The 25,047-nt window shown below is 37.9% G+C and overlaps 1 long non-coding RNA gene across 1 annotated transcript in view; it reads left to right on the top strand.

Moving 5' to 3' along the window:
• LOC139437366 (uncharacterized) overlaps window positions 1-24,236 on the top strand; it is a 100,872-nt gene extending 76,636 nt beyond the window's left edge. Inside the window, exons 2-3 of the long non-coding RNA XR_011647123.1 lie at window positions 23,279-23,378; window positions 24,096-24,236. This is a non-coding gene — a long non-coding RNA (uncharacterized lncRNA). The remainder of the gene's footprint in view (window positions 1-23,278; window positions 23,379-24,095) is intronic.
• The last annotated feature ends 811 nt before the right edge of the window (window positions 24,237-25,047 follow it).

Raw genomic sequence — 25,047 nt, 5'->3', positions numbered from 1 at the left:
TGGTTATAATGTGTGGAGGCCAGAGGGAGGTGCGGTATGCACTGCGTTCTCTTACTGCGGTTGGGGAGGTGAAAGCAAGAGGGGGAGAGAGAAACATGAGGGGGCTGTAGCAAGGATGGTCTCTTCAGTCGCAAGCAGCTGGCTTTGGCAGATGTGGTGTGTGGCGTTGGCCCATACACTCTTAGGTTGTCTAAAGACTCGGAGTGCCGGCATCACAGAAGGATTCCGGGGGGGGGGGGGGGCTGTACAGCCACATGGGTTTTAGCCTTTGTTGCTGTCCTGCAAGAAAGCAGAGTTCATCTCAGGGAGAGTTCTCTACCCTGGATAGGTTGTTATTATCTATTTGTTTTACCAATCATTCTGGCAGCCACCTGGCTGCATCTGGTTCTTTGGAATAGACACAAACTGATCCTCTGCCCCATATTAGGATGGGATCGGGTCCATGCCAGGTATTATTCATTGGGTCTTTCCATAGGACGGTGGCATGATTTGTGCTGGTATTAGGGTGCCAGAAGCGGTCAGCCGCAGAATGTCCTTTTTGATCTAAGCTTAAAAAATTTAGAATAAAGAGAGAGTGGGATAATAGATTTTTGGGGGATCCTTTGACGGGGTACCACTCCCCCTTTTTTATTTTTGCTATGATGAATTTTAGAGACAGATGCCCTCTTTCGACTATACCTTGGGACAGCTTGGTAGTAAGGATAAATTACTTTAGCGGGTGACGCGGGTAAGTGCACCCACATTATGGGGGCTGCTTGCCAGAATACTGCCATGGGAGTGAGAGAAGTTTTGCATATGACAAAAAACAAGGGTTGGCTATAGTCCATGGTAGTGACAAATTGTGATTGTATAGCTTGCTCAACTATTTTAAGAGCTTCGCTTCTAGGGGAGTTGGGGATAGAGTCTCCTTGTCACATGTTAAATAGGGGTTTTAAGTCTCCTGTGGTTAATTTTAAGTAGGGACGGAGCCAATTCATGTTGCCTAAGAGCTTTTGGAAGTCGTTTAGGGTTTTTAGTCTATCTAGTCTGAGGTTGGCCTTCTGGGTGGTTATTTTATTTCCTGCCATATGAAACCCCAGGTAGGTATAAGGGTCTTGTAATTGTACTTTATCAGGGGCAATTTGAAGCCCGTGTGCCTTTAAGGCTGTTTTCATATCATGGTAACATGTTAGGACATCTTGTTCCTTTTTACCAGCCATTAAAATGTCATCCATGTAGTGAATAACATAAAGGTCTTTCCACATTGCCCTTACTTCTCTTATGGTGGCAGCCACAGATTTTTGACATAAGGTAGGGCTGTTTGTCATGCCTTGGGGTAAAACCTTCCAGTGATATCACAGGTTCTTTGAAATTCACAGAGGGGAGGCTAAATGCAAAGCGTTTTTGGTCAGCCGGGTGTAATGGGATAGTAAAGAAACAATCTTTTAGATCTATGATAATTTTATAATATCCAAAGGGGATGGCTACAGGGGTTGGAAGACCAGGCTGCAAGGCTCCCATAGGTATCATTATTTTGTTTACTGCTCTTAAGTCTTGCAATAATCGCCATTTTCCAGATTTCTTTTTAATGACAAAAATAGGAGTATTCCAGGGAGAGTCACTTTCTGTAATATGTCCTGGTGCTAGCTGTTCCTGCACTAACCGCTGGGCAGCCTGTAGCTTGTCTGAGGATAAAGGCCATTGATGGACCCATACACGTTCATCTGAAAGCCAGGTGATTTGGTCTGCATGGGGTACAGGAAGATCAACGACCCCTAGGCTAAATTTCCCAGGCCGTTTTTGTGGGTGTGTCCTGTGGCCGGTATGGGTTGAGTAATGCCTGTCTCAAGCTTTCCTAAGCCTTTTCCTGGCTTAAATCCCTGGGAAAGCATTTGAGCTGTGACAATATCGTTGGGGCTACCCATATAGAGTCCCATTTGGGCAAGTAAGTCTCATTCCCACAGATTGACAGGGAGCCCTTGGAGGACATAGGGCTGTATAGTTCCTTGATTTCCCTCCCTATCTTTCCAAGTCAAGAGCTTAGAACTTCTTTCAGGGTTTCTGGTTTGCCCAATGCCTTGTAAGTTGGTTAAGGAGGGAGAAAGGGGCCAGGTGGATGGCCAATCAGCCTTTTTTAAGATGGTAACATCTGCCCCTGTATCTATTAGGCCTTCAAATCGTTTACCGTCAAGCCAAAGAGACATAGTAGGTTTGTGGGTGGTGACGGGGTGTACCCAGTATGCATCAGAGAAGCCGAATGCTCTATCCCTGTGGTCACTATCAATGGCAGTGTTTTTGGTGGGTATTAGGGGGAGTATTAGTAGTTGAGCGACCCGCTGTCTGGCAGGGAAGGAAATAATGCTTTTTGGAGCAGAAGCCATAATTTTTATTCTCCGGTGAAATCACTATCCACAACTCCAGGGGAAATGTGGAGGCCACAAATAAGGGAGCTGCCTCACCCAATGATGAGGCCAAAAGTGCCTTTTGGTAGTGGGCCAAACACGCCTGTAGGCAGGGCTTGAATTCCCATAGGCGGTGTTAGTACTGTGTGGGAGGAGGTACAGAAGTCCAATCCTGCGCTCCCTGAGGTGGCTCTACAGAGGTCGGAAATAGATTGCCGCTGGCGGGAACAAAGCTGATTGCCCCATAAGTCTGATTGTTTGTCGGGGCCTGGGGCTGGCCCCTCCTCCCATTTCCCTGATAAGGAGGGAGTGGGCGACCTGAAGAATCGGTTCTTGATTTGCATTCATTAGCCCAGTGTCTGCCGCTGTGGCAATGGGGGCAAGAGTTGGGAAGGGGGGGGTGGCTTTTGGCTAGCAGGGGAGCTGTGACGACAATCTCTGGCTAGATGGCCAGGGTTGCCACAAAAGAAACAGGCCCTAGGTGCACAGGGCACCAGGGATGGAAGCACTTCTCTCAAGGCCACAGTGAAGGCTTGGGCCTGTTCAGAGGTGGCCTCCCTTATGGTGGCAGCTATAGCCAGGCCCTGCTGCTTTGTGGGGCCTATGTCTGAGCAAAGCTTAATGTAGCCAGAGAGATTTTCCCTTTACTATAGGGCCAGATAGCTGCTTGGCAGGCTGCATTAGCATTTTCAAAGGCAAGTTGTTTTACATAGTCAGCATCAGTATTTGCATCACCAAACATTCTCTCAGCTGCAGTGCAAAGTCTACCTACGAAGTCGGAGAATAGTTCCTCGGGGCCCTGACAGATAGAAGTTAAGGAGGTAAGGGATTGTCCCTTGGTAGGCAGTTTTTTCCAGGCCTTAAGGGCTGTGGCATGGACTTGTTCGAAAAGTCTGGCATCATAATGCAACTGATTTGAGTTCTGCTTAAAATCTCCTGCACCGAGAAGCATGTCCTCAGTCCACCCATTCTCAGTTCTGAGATTCCACTGTGCAGTTTCCTTGCAAAACTCACAATATTCTGACTTCCAGAGGAGATAATCTCCTGCACTGAGAGTGGATCAGGCAAGGGTGTGCCAGTCAGGGAATGAAAAAAGGGGTGGTTTGCGGAAGTTGGCAGTTAGGGGATTTTTTAGAGGAGGGGTTAAGTTGAGCTGATGCTGCAGAGTTGCACATTGAGATTGTAGATCCTTTCTCTCTTTTAAAAGAGAGAGCCATAACTTTAGATCTGCATTGGGGTCTAGGCTAGCGGGGGTGGAAGCAGGGGGTGCATATGGGGGTGGGCAGAAATCAACAGAGTGTTCTTCAGCCTCAGGGTTGGAGTTATCAGAATCCGTACACAGGGCATTAGGGTTTGGATTACTAATAATTCTCCTCCTCTGATTAGGGCCAGCTCTTCCCTTAGAGATATTATTTTTGCAAGGGGAAGGGGCACTCTCATCATCGCTATCTATTTTAATAGACACTGAGTCTGAATGGGGGGGGGTATTTAGCAGGACTTTTTGCCGGGGGGTATTTAGACCTGTCCTGTGCTAGGAGTTCCTCGCCTTTAGCAACTACTTGTGCAGCCAATACGTTGGTGTGGCGGATCACGAAGAGGTCATTGATAACATTCCAGTAGAAGGAAGTGGTTACAGGAACTCTCTCAGGGCCAAAGGTTTTATAAAAGTCTTGTAGAGCGTCCCCAACTCTATTCCACCACCTTTCATTTATGGTCCCTTCCTGAAGAAGCTACGGACAGACTTCTCTCAAAAATCTAAAGAATTCTATTAGCTCCTTAAATTTAAACTTTATTCCTCTCACCTTTAATGCCTCTCTGAGACTCTTAATAAAAAGTTCATGCTCACTCATTGCTTGTCCCATATTCGCCAATCACTTACCGAGGCTTCGCAACCAGGAGGCAGGTTCCCTCGCGGCGTCCTCTTATTACTCTCTGATTCTCCTTTTTGATTTCTGGATGTTACACTTGGTCCGGCCAGACTGTCTGTCGGCATTCCTCACTGGATCCCTCATTTTCAGGTCCCTGTTCAGGCGCCAATTGACCCGGCCCACAGATCAAACAAACCGGCACCTGAAAGAGGGAGTGGGAATTGGGGGACAAGAGGTGAGAGAAATGGAGACAAGACAGAATTCTGATCAAGTCTCCATTTATTGAGAGTAGAGCATCAGAATATATACTAAGGGGAGGGTATGTAGCAGGGGGTGATAGGCTGATGAAGCGGCTCTTCCATATAAGGCAATAAATGCTGTTACACCACTTGCTATAAGTTGCGAGTTTTCAATGCTGGTTATGGCTTCTACATCTTGTTGCACAGGCGTGACACTTTTTGCCCGGGAAACTGGGGAAAGGGGAAGAAGAAGGCAGAAGCACAGGGGTGGTATAGGTGTACTTATGAAAACCACCATGTTGCTGGAGACCGCAAATGCATGTAGCCTCGGGTGGCTCCCCACAGTTATTGATTACATATGTCTCGGCCTTGCAACTATTAGCATGTACCCTTTTTATTTTGACATTTGATTTTTCAAACTCTCTCTCTCCCGGTCCCTCTATCTCTCTCCTCCAAAATACTTATTATTTATTAGGCCTGCATGATCTGTTTTTGTTCCTTTCTTAGCTGAGACAGCATAATCAACCAAATGAATAATGAAATAAGAAAAATTATTAAAACATGAAAATGTAAGTAAAGGGCAGGTATGCAAACACAGTTTTGTCTGTGCAGATATTCCTTGAGAATCCCAGCCCCTCCTGCAAACTAACCATGTACTTTACAATTCCATCACAGCCTGTCAAGTAGTCCAGAAGCCATTTTTAAAAATTTTTATATCATGGTGATCCAGAGATGAAACATCACTCCACCTATTTCCTACATATTGAATGTTAAGTGCTACATAAGAACTATTCAAACAAATTTCTTTATGATAACAGATTTCCAGATTTCCCATCCTTTCCCTATTCTAGGTGATGGTTTCAACTCTGGATAATTTATTTTAATCTGATTTTAACCAACAGAGTACAATTAAACATCTATGTTTCCCAGACTCTTCCAAATATCAACATAGTTTTATATGCATTTAAAATTCCTAAGGTATCTTAGCTATAACTTATTTAAGTAAAAATAATTGGTATGTATTTCACTCACTTTTCACCTTTATCTGCTATTTTAAAATGAAAAGAATTTACCATATCTAAGACTAATTAATCATTTTCTCTTCTTTCTCATCTTGCATTGATGCCAATATTTCCCATTAAATGCCTTTTTTTAAAAAAATTTTTTGTCAACGTCAGCTCAAGAAGAAATGAAAAAATCATGCAGACCAGGGTTCAAGGGATCAGAGCAAATGCTACTGACAAGTTTATTGTACAAAGTCATAGTATTTGTACAATTGTGAACAATGTTCTGTTTGGCCAAAAGGCCCAAGCAACACTATAATTAAAACTTGGGAAACACTATGCACATTGATCTTAACATGTACCTACACAATGAGGAACAAGAAGTCACCATCTCCTTTCACTGACTTATTTCTGAGCCATTTGTTTCCATGCCAACTGCAAACATTTCTGTTTAAAGCAGTCAAGTATCTCAGCATGTTTTATGCTGGCTAATAATCCAACAACTCTTTCCATATGTTCTTTTTTTGAACATAGATCTATTTTATTTCATAACAAATAAAATATATATTAACAAAGTTTCTTTCCTAAATTCATTTTTCATGATTTACAATTCTGTATAAATTCTGAGAGGTTTCAGTTTTATTAACATTATACAGAATGAATGACTAAAGTGCATACTTACACAAAACAAAAGTTACTTAGATTTTTTTCACGTTAACTTTCTTTAAAAGATATTTATATTACACATGCTAAGAATTTGCTAAAATTCTCTAGGATTCACATAAATGCTTAGGTTTCCCACTTGAAATATTTATTCTGAAATTATGATACATTAATTACATATTTTATTTTATTTTCCTATTCTTTTTTTATAAGCCTTTTTCATATTTTGACTTGAAATTTAAAAATCTGGTTCCTACCAGCATCTGAACATCTCACTCCAATAGCATCTACATCAGAAGACCAATTGGGGATTCCTTTAGTCTTTAGCTTCCTGGGCTTTCTCAACTATGGAGTGTGTTAACAGCCACATCTCTGTTCTCCCTTGATTCACCTTTATATTGGCTTAGTTGCTTAGTCATTCATTTCATTAAGGATGCATAGGGATGGCGTTCAAAGTTTACTTTATCAATAAATCCATATCACAAGTTTTATGACATTCCAAAATTCATTTGGAATTCTCTTTTTATACTTCCTCCTTTGCCTCATTCCCCTTCTACTCTGTCTTCTTCATCTTGCACTTATTTAATTTATCACCACTGTTCCCCTAAGTTTCCCTATCTGAAAATTTTCCCCTTGTTTCCCCCTTCTGCCTTATAAAGTTTGCAATCAGTAGCTGTAATTATTCTGGCAAGTCAATATGATATAGCTCACATTATATATCTGATCTAAGTTAACTGCTCTCAATTGCTTATGATTTACGGTATAACTTTCTGGCTTCCAGTAACACCTCAACTTGTGATATTCTTTTTTTCAAAAGATCTAATAGTAGTTAAAACTAATGGTAATTGATTATACCATAGAATTATGCCACCAAAGATTTATATTTATTTAAAAATACATTATTTCAGGGTGGCTGCCGTGTTTCCTGAGAATTGTCAGTTGTGCAGTGGCATTCCTGGGCCCCATGGTCCCCAGGTGTGTGGTCCCTAGGAGCATACTGGCTGGTTGGGGGAAGTCTGGGAAGAGAGGAGTGGTGAATCTGCTGACAAAGCCTGATTCACCTAAATACCTTGGGATAGGAAACTTGACTTGGGAGAAGGAGGAGTCAGAAAATCAACAAACTCTCTCATAGCACACCTAAAGGAGAGGGACTGTAGAAGCTGCTTTGCAAGCCTCCAATAGCTTACATGTGGTTCCTGGTGAGGTGTGGGATCTCTCTTTCTGGAAATTAAGAGTCATTGTTTTCTGTTTGGAGCTGATTCAACAAGACCCACTTGAACATCCTACGAAATCTTTCATGGAGCTTTCCTGCAGCTTGGGAGAGAGGAAGTGAGGAAGGGAGAAAAGGGGGAACGTCAGATCCCTAAGTGTTTTATTTAACTACAAACAGGATTCCTTGCTTGAAACTTTCCCTAGTATTTGGTTGGTTTTTCCTTGTTTTTCCTTCCTCATAATTCCCCCTTTTTTCTTTCTTTTTTCTTTCTTTCTTTCTCTTTTTCCTGCCTACTTCCCCACTCCCTTTTGTCCCTTATTTTCTCTTTCTTTCTTTCTCAGTTTTCTTATTCATCTTACATTAGGTGCTACATGGAGAGCTTCACATTTGCTGTATTTCCTCATCCTCTATTTACTCTCTTTTGTGTGTATTGATTTTGGCCACCAACACAATTCCCTTTCCTCTACATCTTTCTATCCTCCATCATTGATTGTTTCTCTTACATTATGCCTCTCTTTGTTTGCCCCCCTATTTTTTTTGACTTTTTTTTACTAATACCTTTGTTCTGTTTTTTGCCTTATATTCACTCTTTTACATTATTGTCCTCTCTTTTCTCTTTCCCTCTCTCCTGAACACAGAGGCCTTTTAATTCAGACTGTATTCCTCCCCATAATGATATTTTTACATTCTCTACTTTTCTTATAGTTATAACTCTACATACCTTACATGAGTCTAATATCCATTCTATATCTCACATGGTTCCTCTGTTAATATTTACTATCAATACTACCATTATTCATTTTATTTTATTACTCTTTTTGCTTTCTCTGGCCCTAATATTTTCCTTCAAGTGAATGTAGCCAACCACAGAGAATTAGAATAAGAAGAACAAAGTGACAAAGAGAAAACTTAACATGCACACAAAAGCAACAACTAATTAAACTCCAAACTAGACAAAGAAGCTAAGCAACTGACTAACCCCATCAAGATAAACTGATGACCAGACAGCAACAAAAAACTACAAACCAAACCAATAACCAGGAAAACATGCCCAAATCCAATGAACAAGCTAAAAACCAGGGAGAGAACCAGAACATCGAACAAGTAATTAAACATCTCAAAACATATATTAGGGACCAATTTCATGAGGTGAAGGAAGAGATTAAGAATATGAAGAAAACAATTGGAGAGAATACAGAATTAATTGCAGACTTACATAAAAAGGTAACAGATATGATGGTGATGAACAGCACAATTCAAGAAATCAAAAATACACTCTCAGCAAATAACAGCAGGCTTGAAGAGGCAGAGGAGAGATTAAGTGATGTGGAAGACAGTACATCTGAAATCAAACAGATAGTAGAACTGGTCGATAAAAAGATAGAAAAAATCCAGCGGGGACTTAGAGACATGAATGACAATGCAAAATGCGTAAACAAACATATTATACTCATCCCAGAAGGAGAAGAGAAGGGAAAGGGGACAATAGGGGTTTTGGAGGAAATAATAGGGGGTTTGGAGGAAATAATGGCTGAAAACTTCCCAAAGACCTATTGAGGGTGATGGATGTACATGTCCAGGAAGCACAATGCACCCCAAATAGCATAAATCCCAACAGGCCTACCACAAGACATATATTGTGAAGCTATCCAACACTCAAGACATAGAGAAAATACTAAAAGCAGCAAGAGAAAAGAGAACCATCACATACAACGGAGGCTCCATAAGATTAAGTACTGATTTCTCACCTGAAACCATGGAGGCAAGAAGACAGTGGTACGACATAGGGAAGGTACTAAAAGAAAAAAATTTCCAACCGAGATTACTCTATCCAGCAAAGTTAGTATTCAAAAATGATGGAGAGTTCAAAATATTCACAGATAACCAGAAACTAGGAGAGTATGCCAAAAAGAATTCTGCCCTACAAGAAATACTAAAGGGAGTTCTGCATGAAGAAAGAAAAAAACGGAGAGGCAGAGTTGGAGGAGAGTGTAAGAGCAACTAAAAAGACAAAAACAGAAAAAGAAAATCAAACAGAATATGACAAACACAAATCCAAAGAAAATATAGCTAATATAATTCCTTGAAAGTAATAACACTGAATGTCAATGGATTAAACTCACCTGTCAAGAGACTCAGACTGGAAGATTGGATAAGGAAATATGACTTATCTATATGCTGTCTGAAAGAAACACATTTTAGACCCAGGGTTTCAAGGAGGTTGAAAGTAAACGGCTGGGAAACAATCTTACAAGCAAACAATAAACAAACAACAAAAAAAGGCAGGAGTAGTTATATTAATATCAGACAAAATAGACTTTAAATGCAAAACAATTGTGAGAGGCAAAGATGGACACTACATATTATTGAAAGGAATAATCTTTTAAGAAGAAAGAACAATCATAAACATTTATGCTCCTAACAAGGGTGCCTCCAAATACATGAGATGAACAGTGGAAAAATTAAGTGATGGAATAGATGCCTCTACAATTATAGTGGGGGACTTTAATACACCACTATTAACTTTGGACAGAACACCTCAAAAGAGAATCACTAAAGAAACAAATACTTTGAACAATATATTAGAGGCTCTGGACCTAATAGACATATACAGAACATTACACCCAAATACAGCAGTATATACATTCTTCTCAAGTGCACACAGATCATTCTCCAAGATAGACCACATGCTAGGCCACAGGAAAAGTCTCAATGAATTGAGAAAGATAGAAATCATACAAAATAATTTCTCTGACCACAGTGGAATGAAGTCGGAAATCTGCAAGGGCCAAGGACCAAGGTTTGGCACCAAGATTTGGAAGTTAAACAACACACTCTTAGAAAAACAGTTGATCAAGGGGGAAATCTCAACAGAAATTAATAACTACCTTGAAACTAATGAAAATGACAGTACAACATATCCAGTCTTATGGGATGCTGCAAAAGCAGTAATGAGAGGGAATTTTATAGCCATAAATTCATACATCAAAAAAGAAGAAAGAGCTAAAGTTGAAGAACTAAATACACACTTGGAGGAATTATTTAAAAAACAACACAATAACCCCAAAGGAAGATGAAAGAAAGAAATAACAAAGATCAGAGCAGAACTAAATGAAATCGAAAATAAGAAAACACTTGAAAAAATAAACAAAACCAAGAGCTGGTTCTTTGAGAAAATCAATAAAATTGACAAACCCTTAGCTAGATTAACAAAGAAAAAAAGAGAGAAGCTGCAAATACACAAAATAAGAAATGAGAAAAAAGATATCACCACTGATCCCACATAAATAAAGTCTATCATAAGAAGATACTTTGAAAAATTATATTCTAACAAAGACAACAATTTAGAGGAAATGGACAAATTCATAGAAACACATAAGCAACCTACATTGACAAAAGAAAAAGTTGACAATCTCAACAAACCAATCACAAGTAAAGAAATAGAATCAGTCATTAAAAAATTCCCAACTAAAAAGAGTCCTGGGCTAGATGGCTTCACATGTGAATTCTACAAAACATTCTGGGAAGAACTAACACCAATCTTGCTTAAACTCTTCCAAAAATTGAAACAGAAGGACCATTGCCTAACTCATTCTATGATTCCAAGATTACTCTAGTACCAAAGTCAAACAAAGACACTACAAGAAAGGAAAAGTGCAGACCAATCTCTCTAATGAACCCTGACGTGAAAATCCTCAACAAAATACTTGCTAATCGTATTCAACAACACATTAAACAAATTGTACACCATGACCAAGTGGGGTTCATTCCTGGTATGCAAGGATGGTTCAACATAAGAAATAAATTAACACCCGGGGATGAGCCTCCCTGGCACTGAGGGATCACTACCAAGTACCAGCTGATGACGTAACTAGAAAATGACCTTGAATTAAAGGTTCAACTCAGACCAGCAGAATATCCCTGTCTACATATAATAACAGGAGTTAAAAATGCTGTTTGACCTAAACTAAGGGGGAAATGGAAAGGACAAATGAGTTTATATGGCTATGAGTCTCTAAAAAAGAGTGTGGAGGTTGTCAGAAGGATTGCCCTTATGCACACCTGAGCAGAGTCTCAGAAACAGATAAAGTAGATACAACCCCAGGTATTGGTCCTTTTGAGGGCTAAAGAGACCCACAGGTTCTATGGTCATGGGAGATGGGGTTCACTGCCATGTCAATTGGCCCTTCTTTGGAGCTGGTGTTTCTGCGTGATGGAGCTGGACTCAGATGTGATCTCTTATCACAAGCCTTTCATGCTGCTTTACTGGAATTGTAGTTGGTGCTGGGGTTTAAGATATATCTAGGGGATTTGAATCTCTGGACTGACAATATGATAGCCAGGTCCTAGGCCTCAACAGACTTCTGCTCCTACACTCTGATTTATTGGACTTACCCCACTCAGTTAACATGGAGTTGAAGAATGTCAACCACCACACCATGGAGCCTAGAGTGCCTACAACTGAAAGCAAGAGGATTGCATCCAGTATCCATGTGGAATCTAAACCCCCTCTTGACACAGATGTGGAATGGACACAACCAAGCCAAGGTCCACAGGAAGGAGGAATACAGTAAGGATTAGAGTGGACTTAATGATATTCTATTCATGAACGTTTGTGGTTAATAATTGAGAAAAGGTGGCATTGGTGTGGAAAAAGTGGCCATGGTGGCTGTGGGGTGCAGGGAATGGGAGGAAAAGATGAGATGTGGAGGAATTTTCAGGACTTGGAGATGTCCTGAGTGGTGCTGCAAGGACAATTGCCGGACATTGTATGTCCTCCCATGGCCCATTGGATGGACGTGGGAGAGTGTGGGCTTTGGTGTGGACCACAGGCCATGGGGTGCAGCGATGCCCAGAGATGTACTCACCAGATGCAATGGATGTGTCATGATGATGGGGGACAGTGTCACTGTAGGGGGAGTGGTGGGGTGGGGGTTGTGGGGGTGAATGGGAACCTCATATTTTTTTAATGTAATATTTTTAAAAAATGAATAAATAAATTAAAATTAAAAAAAGAAATCCATTAATGTAATACACCACATAAACAGATTGAAGGGAAAAAAATCACCTGATCATATCTATAGATGCAGAAAAAGCATTTGACAAGATACAGCACCATTTCTTGATAAAAAACACTGCAAAATATCAGAATAGAATGAAACCTTTTGAACATGATAAAGAGTATATATGAAAAACGCACAGCTAACATCATTTACAATCCTAGAATCTTTCCCTCTAAGATCAGGCACAAGACAAGGATGCCTACTATCACCACCTCCTTTTTAACTTTCAGTTATAAGTACTTGCTTGAGCACTGAGGCAAGAACCAGACATAAAATGCATCCAACTTGGAAAAGAAGAAGTCAAAATTTCACTATTTGCAGATGATATGATCCTATACATAGAAAACCCTGAGAAGTCTACAACAAAGCTTCCAGAAATTATAAATGAGTTCAGTAGAGTTGCAGGTTACAATATAAAAGCACAAAAATCAGTAGCATTTCTGTACACCAATAATGAGCAATCTGAGGAGGAAATCAGGTATCGAATACCATTCACAATAGCAAATAAAAATATCAAATAACTAGGAATAAATTTCTAAAGAGGTAAAAGAGTTATACACAGAAAACTACACAACACTGTTCAAGCAAATCAAAGAAGATTTAAATAAATTGAAGAATATTCCCTGTTCATGGATAGGAAGACTAAATATTATTCAGATGTCTATCCTACCAAAACTGATCTACAGATTCAATGCAATCCCAATAAAAATCAACACAGCATTCTTTAATGAACTAGAAAAACTAACTATGAAATTTATTTGGAAAGGAAAGAGGTCCCAAAAAGCAAAAGACATATTGAAAAAGAAAATAATAAATTGGAGGAATCACACCACCTGACTTCAAAACATACTACAAAGCTACAGTAGTGAAAACAGAAAGGTATTGGCACAAGGATAGGCACATTGACCAATGGAACCTAATTGAGAGTTCTGATGTAGATCCTCATGTATTCAGCCACATGGTATTTGACAACACCACCAAACCCTCTCAAATTAGAGAGAATGGCCTCTTCAACAAATGGTGCCTGGAGAACTGGATATCCATATGTAAAAGAATGAAAGAGGATTACCAACTTATGCCTTATACAAAAATCAACTCAAGATGGATCAATGACCTAAATAGAAGACCCAAGACCATAAAGATATTGGAAAGCAAAGTAGGGTAGCATCTACAGGACTTCATAATAGGAAACGGCTTCATGAACTTCATACCAAAAGCACAAGCAGCAAAGATAAATGGGACTTCCTCAGAATTAAAGCCTTCTGCACCTCAAAGGAGTTTGTCAGGAAAGTGAAAAGAGAGCCTACAAAATGGGAGAAATTATTTGGTAACCATATATCTGATAGGAGACTTATATCTTGCATAAATAAAGAACTCCTATATCTTGAAAATAATAAGACAAACAGTCCATTTTAAAAATGGGAAAAAGATTTGAACAGACACTTCTCCAAAGATGATATACAAATGGCTAAAAAACACGAAAAAAATGCTCAAAATCCCTAGCTATTAGGGAAATGCAAATCGAAACAACAATAAGATACCATCTTTCTCCCATAAGACTGGCAGCTATCAAAAAATCAGAAGACTACAATTTTTGGATAGGATGTGGAGGAATGGGAACACTCATCCACTGCAGATAGGAATGCAGAAGGATCCAGCCATTCTGAAGGACAGTTTGATGGCTTCTTAAAAAACTAGCTATAGATTTGCCATATGACCCAGCAATTCCACTGCTGGGTATATACTCAGAAGATCTGAAAACAAGGACACAAACTGTTACATGCACACCAATGTTCATAGCAGCACTATTCACTATGCCAAAAGTTGGAATCACACCAAATGCCTATCGACAGATGAATGGATAAATAAAATGTGATATATGCTTACAATGAAATACTACTCACCTACTTGACCCAATGGATAGGGTGTCCACCTACCACATTGGAGGTCCACAGTTAAAACCTGGGGCCTCCTTGACCCATGTGGAGCTGGCCCATGCACAGTGCTCATGCACGCAAGGAGTGCCATGTCATGCAGGGATGTCCCTTGCATAGGGGAGCCCCATAAGCAAGGAGTGCATCCTGTAAGGAGAACCGCCCAGCATGAAAGAAATTGCAGCCTGCCCAAGAATGATACCATGCACATGCAGAGCTGACACAACAAGATGATGCAACAAAAAGAGACACAGATTTCCAGTGCCACTGATAAGGATCAAAGCGGTCACAGAAGAACACACAGTGAATGGACACAGATTAGACAACAGTGGGGAGGAGAGGGGAAGGGAAGAGAAATTAAAAAATAAAAATAAAAAAAGAGAAATCATTAAAAAAATAACAAATATAGAACAAACACATGTGCTAAAATGGATGAATCTTGAGAACCTTATGTTGAGTAAAGCAACCCAGGTATTGAAGGACTAATACTACATGACCTCTCTGATATGAAATAAATAAACCAAGCTGTCTCAGAGAGCTAGAGACTCAGTGATAAACTTTAAGGTAGTTGGGGGGTAAAGGAAGGTTGTGAGCTGACAGCTACTTGGGTGAAATCTATGATAAGCTTCAGGTAAGTATTTGTAAAGGGAAGGGACAAAATGGAGGCATAGGGATAACTTTGGGTAGGGCTGCATGGGTTTTAGGGGTGCTAGGGATGGGAGGATGTGTCAAATTGCCTTAGAAATTGGAGAGAGGTTAAGGGGAACATTTGATCATGGGAGATTGTCAGGTATGGGGTTGAAATTGTGGTGCAGAGAAAACTCTTTAGAGAATGTAATATGGAAGGTTGCCTGTTTTGGATGCTTAAGGGGGGCATCTGACACAGGGAAAACTTCTGGGGAGTGTGTGAGTGCTTATTTTGTCATAATGGATTATATCATTGGGTGGAGATCCATACAATGAGAGTGAAGGTATACCCACATCCTGGGAAGGACTGATGTTCTCAAACAGAGGGAATTGAATCTCTTGAGAGAAACGGTGGCTCCCAATGGATTAGGGCAGTCAAGTATGTCAAGCCCTCAACATTTTTGCAAGTATCTCTGAATATGGTCCCTCAAGTAATGGAGATTGATTGTCACTGTGGGCCCTGAGGGAAGAGGGAAAGAGGTGTTGAATACATGGAATCAGGTAACTGTGGGGTAATGGAAGTGTTCCACAAGATCATGCCATGATGGATATAGGTCATGTTAAATTACACCAAAAATGTATAAAAGTCTATAGGCTAAAATATAAACCATAATGTAAAACAAAAGATAACAAAAGATTACTAAAACTTTAGAAAATTGTATAGTTTAAAATATAAATGAATATGTAAACCCAAATGGAACCCTGTTTGAAAACTATCATTTCAATATCTGTACATTAGCTGCAGCAAAAATAATATGAACATGCAAAAAGATCACTGTTGGAGAAGGGACAAAGGGTTTGATGTTGGATATATGGGAGTACCATATATTGTATATGTGAATTACTGTGACCTAAAACTTAAGTCAAGAGAAACTTAATAATTCGGGTAAAGAAAGAAATAAAGGAGGTAGACACTGAGGAAGAAATGGAAGAAATTGCCTTGCCACTGTACATACAGGGAAAAACCTGTAGCAATGATGAAAGGCAAAATGTCAAAAACAAAGCTTTTTCATTTTTTCATTTCTTTGATACCGCAATTTATTTTTCCTTCATTTATTATTTCTAAATATCTATATATTCTATATCTATTAAACCCATCACTATATTCCATTTTTCTATCAATGGAACCTGGCAATATATTGGGCTTCCTTTTTGAAGAAGTTTTGGGCTACAGAGAGGTTCAACTAAGGCAGGGGAGGAGCACTCGCGTGGGGTGTCATTAGTGAGGGCACACGGTTGGGAGGGAGTTCTCCAGGGCATGTATACAGGGTACATAGAAAGGTTTGGATATTTTTATAGTGGTTTCATTTGGAAACGACAGATGAGAGAGTGCTGAATTCCTGACCAGGGGAGCTCTATCACATTCCCCAATGGAACAACAACAATAATCCCCCAAGTACAATGACAAAGACCAATAAAGATGGATGGTCCAGTGATGAGCCCTTGATACTGATGGCTCTGAATTATTAGCCTGTGTGCCTGAAATATGAACTAGGCCTATACCTGTGGGGTGCCTAAGAGTTATCTCCTGAGAGCCTCCATATTGCTCAAATGTGGCCACTCTCTAAGATAACCTCAGCATGTAGAGGCATTGCCTTCCCCCCAGTGTGGAACATGACTCCTGGGGATGAACCTCCCTGGTACCAAGGAATTACTTCCAAGCACCAGCTGATGATGTAACTACAAAAAGAACATGAATAAAGAGGTCAACTCAAACTGGCAGAATATCTCAGTCTACATGTAATATCAGGTGTTAAAAACTGCTTTTTGACTTCAGATAAAAAGGGGAAATGGCTAAGAGTCAGACTCAGATGTAACCTTTCAACACATGCCTCTTCTGTTACTTTTACCAGACCTGTGGTTGGCATTTGGGTTGGTGTATACTTGGGGAACCTGGGTATCTGAACTGTCCATGTGATGGCCAAGCCCTAGGCCTCAGCGGACTTGCGGCTCCTACCCTCTGGTTTCTTGGACTTACCCTGGCCAGATAACAGGGAGGTGAAGAGGGTCAACTACCACATCAGGGAGCCAAGAGTGCCTACAGCTGCAAGCAGGAGAATTGCATCCATCTTTCATGTGGAATCTAATTTCCCTCTTGATGTAGAGGGGGACTGGACATAGCCATCTCAGATCCACAAGATGGAGGAATAGCATATGGATTAGAGTGGACTTACTGGTATTCTGCTGGGGAACTACTGTGATTAGTCAGGGAAGAAATTGTAGTAGTGATGTGGAGAGGGTGGCCACGATGACTACTGATGGCCAGGAGAGGGAAGAAGAGATATGGTGTGGGGGCATTTTCAGAAGTTGGAGTTTTCCTAGGTGATGCTGTAGGGATGGATGCTAGATGTTGTGTGTACTGTTGTGGCCCACTGTGTGGACTGGGGGAGAGTGTGGACTACAATGTTGTCCACCGTCCATGTGGTGCAGCAGTGCTCCAGAATGTATTCGCCAGGTGCAGTGGATTTGCTGCAATGATGGAAGAGGTTGTTGATGTGGGAGGGGTTGGGTGGGTGGGTCGGCATTATATGGGGACCTCATATTTTTTTAATGTAACATTTAAAAGAAAATAAAGAAGAAAAAAATAATTAGCAAAAAATAAAATGAAAAAAATATACATTATTTCAGGCAATGGGATATTCAACTAATATCAACTTAGACAAAATATATGGCATCATTGAAATCCATGGAAAAATGGTCTCCAAGATATATCTCTAATAACATCCAATCTATTAATTAAAAATTAATAAATATTTAAAAACAAAGATCTCTGAAAATATTAAAAAATCCTTAAAACACATTCCTTTGGGGGCACCTATTGGAGGGTGAGTATACCTTTGCTTACCTTTTGTTTCATACATATTATTAGAAATAATATATTTTAAAAATTCTTTATTGAATTAAAATATAAGGGAGTTATTACTTTTAATAACTTAAATAATTATTTATAATTATATCAATTGTAATTCCTAATATGGTAATTTTCAATAGATATAACATAGAGAATTATAAATAATTTAGAGTTTTCAATAATTAGACCATACATTTTTCCTTAAACCAAAAGACATAAGATACACTGATTTATGTAAATTACATTAAATTGTGTTTTAGACTATATCAAGGAATATAAAGCAACATAGTTTTGTATGTATTTTGCCCACCATTACCCTCTTTTGAGTGCAAAATTCCCATGAAAATATTACACTATGGCATTACTAGGTGCTTGGTCATCATTTTCCCTCTTACTCAACTTCAGATGCAAACCTGCCTGTTTCATCTAATTATTTTGTCTCATTCTGAATTATGTTACCATATCAGAACTCTCTCAGGTGGAATAAATCATTAAAGTTTTGCTTTTTTGTCTAAAATAAACATACAGTGTTTGGAGTGAGTATAAATGAAGTAAAAAATCTGCTGGTGATCTGTGAAACCCTGAGTGTCCTGATTTGTGGTGAAGTGAAAAAGGTCCAATACTAAATCAAGGGGTATTTTGCTATCTTAGATTTAACATCTGTTCTCTCCTGACCAAATGCTTCATGTCTAAATATGCAACAGTATTGATAACCTGTGGGCATATGTGGAGATTTCTCCTTTTGAGAATTTATTTTCAAGTCTTTCCTTGGAGTTTCTTATCCTTTCCCACATTCCGATACAATCCTGATTGTCAACTGTTAATAGGAATTTTCAGAAAATGACAAATAGTCTAGAATCCACAGAACTGCCTTTTTTTAAAGAGTAAATATCTGAAAGACAACTTTCATTGTTGTTTTACTATATATGTAAATCTCTTCAAAGCACTTTTTAATATATATTTTTAATAAAGAACTTGTGAGTTTATGAAACAATCACACATAACATGCAGAGTTCCCATAAATCACCCCTCCACCAATACTTTGCATTGTTGTGGAACATTTGTTACAGATTATGAGGGATAATCAAAATATTCCTACTAACTATGGCCCATAGCTTACATTTGGTATGTATTTCCATACACCTCTCTATTAATAACACCATGTATTTGTATTGTACATTTGTAATAGATCATGAGAGAACATTCTCATATTTGTACTGTTAACCACAGTCCCCATCATTCATCATATGGTTCAGTGTTATAGGATCCCATGCCTTTACAATCCATCCAAAGTGTGTACTCTGTGGCTTTCATTTTCATTAGAGTTGTGCCGTCATAACCTTACTAAATTTTTTGTTTTCTCTAGTACAATTTAAAAAATCCCATACCAACCTATTATTTGCTCTTAGCATTGATACAGTACCTTCTTTGACATTGATGCAATACTACAATATTGCTATTAACTGTTGCCCATAAACTATTTTAATCCTATTTTCCCATGCATCACCACATTCTTACCACCTTGTAATTGTGATGTACATTTATTCTATTTCATAGAACAATCTTGTATTTGCACTGTTAACCACAGTCCTTATCACTGTTTGGGTTCACTACATTATTCATTCCCTAAATTAGCCTCTAGCATTCTTTCCATTGACTTTTATGTCTTAGACTATCCCTTTCAAACCAACTGTGCTAGTTACATTCACTATAAAGTGCTCCCTTCAACTCTAAACTATTGCACACTTTTACAGTCAAGCTAATTAAAAATTCTGTATACATTAAACATCACTATCCATTCTCAGTCCTCATTCTGTCTCCTAGTAACCTATATTCTCATTTTAACTCCATGTATTTATTATCCATCTTTAGTTCATATTAGTGAGACAATACAATATTTTGTGTCTGGCTTATTTCACTCAGCATAATGTTCTCAGATTTTATCCATGTTGATATATATATCCCAATTCCATTTAATCTTACAGGAGCATAGTATGCCTTTACATGTATATACCACATTTTGTTTATACTTTCATTAGTTGATGGACACTTGGGCAGTATCCTCTTCAGACTACTTTTGATTAGAGTCCCATGTTGTGCCAAACCTAATTTACTTGCCTTCATTTTTAAATTAATTCTAAAATGCACCCCATTTTTCTTTTTCTTTACTATTAAAGACTTTTTTATTTCTCTCCCCTTCCTGCCCAATGTATACACTCTGTGTCCATTCACTGTGTGTTTTCTGTGTCCGCTTGCAATCTTGTCAGTGTCAACGGGAATCTATATTTCTTTTTGCTGCATCATCTTGCTGGGTCAGCTCTCCATGTGTGTGGTGCCATTCCTGGGCAGGCTCTATTTTTTTGCATGGGGTGGCTCTCCTTGAGGAGTGCACTCCTTGAGCGTGGGGGTACCTACATGGAGTACACCCCTGCATGGTACGGCATTCCTTGCATGGATCAACACTGGCATGGGCCAGCTACCACATGGGTCAGAAGGCCTTGGGTTTGAACCCTGGAACTCCTATGTGGTAGGTGGATGCTCTATCAGTTGAGCCAAATCTGCTTCCCCCATTTTTCTTTAATTTAGTAGCTACTGGACATTTTTTGCCTGTTCTTGTTGTTGACAATTATAAATAGTGCATGATTTTCCTTCTTTCCATAATCTGAGTTCAGACACTTAGATATCATTTTACTGGGTTTGAACAAGTGTGTGGATATATTATAATATAAGTAAGCTATTTTTATGATGTGACATAAAATTGAAAATGCATTGATACACCAATGCAGTACTAAACTTTTTTGAAAACAACTCATTTACTAACTTTATAAAAAATCTATATGAATTTTATTGAAAACATTCATTATTATGAATTTAACCGGGTTCAAATATATAGCCAAGGCATCTTTGCCAATCAAGAATTGAAGTCAAACTGTCTTCCCTGGAGAAGGAATTCCTTACTCTTCCCGGTCTCCTGACAGTGATGACCCATAGGTGAGCTTCATAAGGAGTAACCATGTGTTGAAATATAATCTAGAAGGAGAATCCTTCCTGTGATTAAGGCTAAATATAAAATTCCATGGGAAGGTCTCTGACATGTGGTCAGTGATAAAAGAGGCAGGATCATGGATTTGTAAAGTTTCTATCATTGTGCAAAAGAAATATTCATGTTACAGAAGAAAAAAGGGGTTCATCATTTACCAGGTATATTTCTAGGTTTATTTTCACATTTTTATTTAAAATGACTGAAGAAAAATGATTTGAATAGCTCTGATAGGTCTCTTATTAGTATAATTTATTTCTCTTCCATAATGTAAATTGATACTCATAGACTATTAAAAATATGGAAAATAGAAAATTATCAAAGTTACCAAGAAAGTGAATCAGCAGAAGGCACTAAGAATGAAACATTATATGAACTAGATTGGAAAGGAAAGCTAATATATAAATCCACATAAGGAATAATAGTTTCCTGGAGATAACCAGTGATGTTTTTCCCATAAAATCTTTCTTACATTTATTTGCTGGATATTAGAAACTAAAAATGGCTCCTGCACATTTTGAAAATGCTATTATATTTCATTTTTTAAATAATTCATGAGACAAAAAGGCCATTCATAAGGTTTAATTCTCCCACTAACTTTGTTTTACCCCATGTTTTAAAATTATGAAGTAAATAATTTCTAAATGTCCCTGAGGTCATAAAAAGCAGAAGAAAAACCTCTAAACTTTCTCTCTTTCTCTTACACCCAAAGCTAAGCATTTACCATGATGCAGTCTGGTACAGAATATGAATGGTAAATTTATCCTAGGGAAACCTGAGAATTTATAAGGACCAAGGAGAAAGACAAGACATGAAGACTGTAGGAGGGGAATGAGACTTCTAAAGAACAATCCAAAGATGTGGTTTTGATAAAGAATTTTTTAAAAAATTGTCTGAGAGTCTATATATGTTCAATAAGCTGGCCTTAAGTCAATAAATCATCTGTATCCTTGACTATTGTATTTGATATTTAATAAAATTGTCAGTTTAAAGGACTTTTCCTATTGATAAAAATGTAGGTGGGACAGACAACATAATTGAAAAGTTTTATAGAAAACAATTTGGACGTGATTTTTTCAATAATACTGAAATGTATATGTGTTTATTCAATGAACATAAATAAAAATAATAGGATTGTTATCCACATATTAGCCAAAATGTGTACTATTCTTAATTGCAAATCAAATACATAAATAATATATTGATAAAATATTAATTTGAACATTTTTATACTTATTAATCCTCTACTCTAAATTTACCACACATAAAACTTTAATAGATCTGAAATTATACAACTCGATATGATTAGTTTAAGAGATGAAAGTATATTTAAAACTGAAATGATTTGTTTTTGAGTTAGAATTCTTCAAGATAAGCTGAAGTTAAATATTTGTGGATATAAAGTTTTTGAATAAGAGTAATTTAGTAAAATTTAGAAAAGGAGGAAGGCAAGTAGTCTAGACAGTATTATTTCCTTCTTCAAATATTAAAATTCATGTCTAATTGCAGGAAGAGTTCTTCATAGAGGAATAATATCAGGTGGGATGCTTTTCTTAGACACGGTGTGAAGGTGAAAAGGTAAAATAGAGAGACAGAGAACAAGGGAAATGTGGTACAATTTGCAAAAGGAAAATGAAGTAAGTTATCAGAATCAAATAAAATGTTTTTTGGATAGTAAGAAAGGGCTCAAATGGATGTCTTGTTTTACAACTGAAATGAAATATTAGTGAGACAATCTATTTGGTCGCCTTTGTCTTTATCATCCCAAGTATCATAGATTAACTTTGAATCATTAATTTACTTTGTTATAAGAACATTTTCCAAGCCAGCTGCCCATTCAAAGGTATATATTAGCAACCGTCCTAGTCAGTTGGTACATAAACAACATCAATAATAACTGTAGACTTTACAAAGAAATGGGGTGATACAGAGGCTTTCTTAGAGAGCACATCTGGGACAACCATAACTAAGGAAGAAAATAAGAAAATAATCATGTGTTCAAGAAGTGTTTTAAAGATATTTTACTGAAATAGAAAAAACTTGATCCAGAAACTGAAATGTTTATGGGTTTTTATTTTATTTTAAATCATATAATGAACTTAGATTCTCTGATTCTATGCATGTTAAAATTATTTTTTGGAATAGTTAAGAAAAAAGTAAAAACAGAAATATGGCATTCATTGATTTCAAATACAGTCTTTTTCCCATTTCCTTTAAAATGAATTCCTGATGAAAAGACATATATTGTTACCAATGGTCAGACTTTATTCATGACTAATGTGGGTTTCCTGCATTTAGTTTACAGCATATTTCATCATATTATTTTTGTATACAGGGAGACTGTGACATATTAGAAAGCATGGACAACCTCACCATCTTCACAGAATTCCTCCTCATGGATATTACAACTTCCCGGGATCTCCAAGTCTTTCAAGGTTTGATGTTCTTAGTGATTTATCTTGGAGCCCTGACTGGGAATCTTTTAACTATTATGGCCATTGTAATTAACGTACATCTACACTCTCCAATGTATTTCTTTATTGGGAATTTGTCATTCATAGATCTTTGCTTAATTTCAGTTACTCTTCCCAAAATGACCATTAATTCTCTGACAGGAAATAAGACAATTTCTCTCCTAGCATGTGCCTTCCAGATTTACCTGTTTATCATGTTTGTAGCTACAGAACTGGCCTTCCTTGTGGTGATGTCCTACGATCGCTATGTTGCCATTTGCCACCCTCTGCACTATGGACTCATTATCACCCCACGTGTGTGCACACAGGCGGCTGGTGGCTCATGGGCAGCTGGGTTGGTATATTCTGCTGTCCACACAGGCATCATGTTCAGGCTTCCCTTCACAAAATCCAATGTGATCCATCAATATTTCTGTGATGTGTCTCAAATTTTGAGGATCGCTTCTTCAGATGTTCAATTTTCTGAGTCCATAGCCTTACCTATAAGTGCTTGTGTTGTCTTACTATGTTCTGTTATTTTATTTAAGTCTTATATTGATATTTTTTCAATGGTTCTTAGGATGCATTCTGTGGAAGCCCGTAACAAAGCCTTATCCACCTGTACCCAACAGTTGTCAATTCTCATTTTGTTTTTTGTTTCATTGCTGACTGCTGTCTTTGGTTCCACTGCAAATGAAGCATCTCTCAGTAATCTTCTCATGGCCATGTTCTACTCCATGGTGCCCCCACTTATAAACCCCATCATCTATAGCCTGCGCAACAGAGAGATTAATAATGCACTTGGCCGAATGTTTCACAGATCCTTTGAGCTCCAAAGAAAAAAGGTATTTTAATTAAAACTTTTAAATAAAACGGTTAAAAATATAATTCATAATCATATATGTTCTTAAACAGAAACTATTCTTGTCAAATATCAAGGTTTGTTTAATTAATTCCTTTTGTTTTATTGCATATTTAAAAATGAGCTATAATGTATAATTCATACATTCTTCTGTAAAATGTTTTCCACATTGTTAAAATGCTTGGAACAATTTGTCAAATGGTTTGTAACTAAAAGTAAATGATGATACATGGAGAAGATCATGGATGAGTACACTAACTGACACATATACTTTTTAGATAATTTCAAGATTTTGGATATTGACAACTTGTAAAAGAGCAATGAGTGTTCTGAATTTTTTGAAACCTTCCCTCCATTTTCTCTATTTTCCTAGTTCCAGATATTGCCATTACTTACTTAGAACACTTTATTGCAACCATCAAAGGAGAAATTTGGCAAGTGATTATATATTTCACAAAGAAATTTTCAGTAGATTTTTTTTTACTTATGCCACTGAAAAATGCAGTATTTTAAAATTTAACATTTTCCATTTTAAATATATTTTAATGAAAATATTTATTATTCCTCTGGCTTTAAAATAACAATATGTACATTTTTAAAATGTTACAATATTACAAAGAGAAATTCATCTTTGGCTATATGGTATGATAAGCAGAATGCTTTTCATATACCTTAATAAGGCACCTTATGAAATTTGCTGTTCCTTCCTATGAAAATTACTGTGAATTTCTTAAAACTTTGTAGGCATCATATTTCTTTAACAAGTTTAATTTCTATCTATTTGTACAG

This window comes from Dasypus novemcinctus, chromosome 22, assembly GCF_030445035.2.
Source record: "Dasypus novemcinctus isolate mDasNov1 chromosome 22, mDasNov1.1.hap2, whole genome shotgun sequence".
In the NCBI taxonomy this organism is placed as follows: Eukaryota; Metazoa; Chordata; class Mammalia; order Cingulata; family Dasypodidae; genus Dasypus; species Dasypus novemcinctus.
This window is presented reverse-complemented; position numbering and strand designations above follow the sequence as displayed.